The sequence below is a fragment of the Polypterus senegalus genome, unplaced genomic scaffold (assembly GCF_016835505.1).
Source record: "Polypterus senegalus isolate Bchr_013 unplaced genomic scaffold, ASM1683550v1 scaffold_2882, whole genome shotgun sequence".
Taxonomy (NCBI): Eukaryota; Metazoa; Chordata; class Cladistia; order Polypteriformes; family Polypteridae; genus Polypterus; species Polypterus senegalus.
The window spans coordinates 1-3,345 of record NW_024380997.1 but is presented as its reverse complement, the minus strand read 5'-3'; the positions used below and the strand labels follow the sequence as shown (position 1 = coordinate 3,345).

General features: G+C 34.8%; 1 long non-coding RNA gene across 3 annotated transcripts; it reads left to right on the top strand.

The window, feature by feature from the left end:
- Window positions 1-389: 389 nt before the first annotated feature.
- On the top strand, window positions 390-3,295 carry LOC120520467. 3 transcript variants are annotated; one of them, XR_005631838.1, is made up of 6 exons: window positions 390-467; window positions 564-704; window positions 1,291-1,342; window positions 2,047-2,097; window positions 2,222-2,266; window positions 3,223-3,295. It is a non-coding gene; the product is annotated as an uncharacterized LOC120520467 (long non-coding RNA). The 3 variants fall into 3 exon arrangements; XR_005631837.1 differs by having other exon boundaries at window positions 564-742; XR_005631839.1 differs by lacking the exon at window positions 3,223-3,295 and adding an exon at window positions 2,792-2,895 and having other exon boundaries at window positions 564-742.
- The last annotated feature ends 50 nt before the right edge of the window (window positions 3,296-3,345 follow it).

Sequence of the window (3,345 nt, the reverse complement as noted above, 5' to 3'; positions counted from 1 at the left end):
TCCACTCTGTTTCAATATGATGAGTATTAGGCCTTAAGTTTAAGTAGAGTTTGAGACCCTTTCTTTTACAGGTGTCTCTGGAGTAAATCTTTTTGTCTGTTGTTTTTGTTTTCATATTCCTTATGTACTTATTAGGCTTTTGGCTTGTATGAATTTGAGACTTTTCTTTAACAGATGTCTCTGGAGTAAAAGTTAAGCTTTTTTTAGTGTCCATTGCTTACTTTAGGTGATTAATTAGCTAGTCTTGTATTGAGTTTAGGGCCTATGTGACACTGTTGACCCCCTTTATCCTCTCATGTCTATTTTTTGTGTCCTTAGGTTTTGGGTATGTTATGGGTTGGTACTCTCATCCTTTGAGGTTGGAGTCCCCCTTGCTTTTTTTCAGTGGTTGAAGAATTGTTTATTTGAGTTTTTTAGGCCTTAGGCCTGTACGAGGTTAGAGACCCTTTCTTTAAGTTGTCTCTAGGGTAAGTAGATTTTTATCTCCTTGTTTATCTTTTAGACATGTAGACTAGATTTAATCAAATCTCATTTTCCCATTTAAATATCATATTGCATTGCAGCAAAAACACTCAGCAAGGTTTTCCCTATAAGGAAGAAAAAAACCCATCATCTACCTTTTGAGCTGATGGCTCGTGGAACCCGAATTACAGATTTGACTCCTATGTAGCAGAACTGTTTGTTTAAACAACTCCTTATTCCGGGTAATTTCCTTAGAGAGTTAATGTCTTTTGATTCTAAGGTGAGTAGATGGTTAGTTTTTTTGTAAGTTTAGGGTCTGTGTGACATTAGTGACCCCCTTTATCCTTAATCTTCCCTTTTTAGTTTGTCCCTTTAAGTTTAGAGTGTGTTGTGGATCCATTTCTTTATTTTAGTTTCCATTATGTTTCAATATGATGAGTATTAGGCCTTAAGTTTAAGTAGAGTTTGAGACCCTTTCTTTTACAGGTGTCTCTGGAATAAATCTTTTTGCCTGTTGTTTTATTTTCATATTCCTTATGTACTTATTAGGCTTTAGGTTTGTATGAATTTGAGACTTTTTCTTTAGCAGATGTCTCTGGAGTAAAAGGTAAGCTTTTGTTTAGTGTCCATTACTTACTTTAGGTGATTAATCAACTAGTCTTGTATTGAGTTTAGGGCCTATGTGACACTGTTGACCCCCTTTATCCTCTCATGTCTATTTTTTGTGTCCTTAGGTTTTGGGTATGTTAGGGGTTGGTACTCTCATCCTTTGAGGTTGGAGTCCCCTTGCTTTTCGTGGTTGAAGAATTGTTTATTTGTGTTTTTTAGGCCTTAGGCCTGTACGAGATTAGAGACCCTTTCTTTACCAGTTGTCTCTAGGGTAAGTAGATTTTTATCTCCTTCTTTATTTATTAGACATGTAGACTAGATTTAATCAGATCTTTTGCCTGTTATTTTTATTTTCATATTCCATATGTAATTGTAAGGCTTTAGGCTTGTATAAAATTTGAGAGCTTTTCTTTGACAGGTGTCTCCTGGAGTAAAAATTAAGCGTTTTTAGTGTCCATTGCTTAATTAAGGTGACTGATTAACTAGTCTTGTATTGAGTTTAGGGCCTATTTGACACTGTTGACCCCCTTTATCCTCTTATGCCTATTTTTTGTGTATCCTTAGGTTTTGGGTATGTTATGGGTTAGTACTCTCATCCATTGAGGTTGGAGTCCCCCTTGTTTCTTTTCAGTGATTAAAAAGTTGTTTCTTTTTGTGTATTAGGCCTTAGGCCTGTACGGGGTTAGAGACCCTTTCTTTAACAGGTGTCTCTAGGGTAAATAGATTTTTATTTCCTTATTTATTTATTAGACATGTAGACTAGATTTAATCAAATCCTGTTGGTTCGAAGCTCTTGAGTTTATTCTATCTTTTTCTTGTTATTTTATTTTAGTTTCCATTCTGTTTCAATATGATGAGTATTAGGTCTTAAGTTTAAGTAGAGTTTGAGACCCTTTCTTTTACAGGTGTCTCTGGAGTAAATCCTTTTGTCTGTTGTTTTGTTTTCATATTCCTTATGTACTTCTTATGCTTTAGGCTTGTATGAATTTGAGACTTTTTCTTTAACAGATGTCTCTGGAGTAAAAGGTAAGCTTTTCTTTAGTGTCCATTGCTTACTTAAGGTGATTAATTAACTAGTCTTGTATTGAGTTTAGGGCCTATGTGACACTGTTGACCCCCTTTATCCTCTCATGTCTATTTTTTGTGTTAGGCCTGTACGGGATTAGAGACCCTTTCATTAACAGGTGTCTCTAGGGTAAGTAGATTTTTATTTCCTTATTTATTTATTAGACATGTAGACTAGATTTAATTAAATTCTTTTGGTTCGAGGCTCTTAGGTTTATTCTATTTCTTTTCTTGTTGTTTTATTTTAGTTTCCCTTGTGTTCCAATGTTGTTATCCTTCCTCCCTGTTTATGAAATTTGGGTTAAATTCTTTTTGTTGTTGGTGTTCTTTTAGATCATGGTCAAAAGGACCTTCCTTATATTAAAGTTGTTGATATTCATCCTTGTTAAAGGAATGATATTTTCTCCATTATGTGTCTTTATTGATCCCTTGTTCCTTGGCTTAGTAGTCTGGTTTCTCTAATGTAAGTGTCCCCACTAAGGTGAGTGAAGTTCCTAGAGTTGTTTTTTGCTCCAAGTTGTTATCTCATTCCTGCTGTGTGCATGGGAGAAAAGGTTACCTTTATTGCCCGGTTTTGGAATCCCTTTCCCCTTTTCCCACTGCCTCACAGTCCCAGTCCTGCAATTTCTCTTTGTTTTTGTCTTGTCTCCTCCAGGTTCTCCTGCCCTCAGGATCCTGGTCTGAGTCCTAGAACCTTAATATTTCAACCTCTATGGTTGGTGGAGAGAAGAGATTGAAAATACAAGACAAAACATTCATATGTCCATACATTTTAAAACCAGTTTTGTAATTCGTTCAGTTTTTCCTTTTGGATATACTTATTCTTTTACAACAAGTTGTTTTGTCCTTTAATAAAAGCAAAGGAAACTTATCAAAAAGATATGTATTTTTTTATTCTTTTGTTTTCTTCAAAGGAAACTTATTTTCAGTCCATAATTATATTTGGGAAGGAAGGTTCATTAAATCCTTTTTAACAAGATTGTTTTGTTTTTGTAAAAAGTAAAGGAAACTTATTCAAAGGAAACTTATAAGGTTGTTATTGATATTCCTCTTTCTTTTGGTGTCTTTTATATTTTTGTTTTTTAGGTGTTAGTTGATCAAATCAGCATTGGGTGAAGGCCTTCCCTTAGTCCCCCAGCTTCTTCAACAAAACCATGATGGACCCCCCAAAATGTGATTTTCATTGAAGGGCCTTTCACATGCTAAATT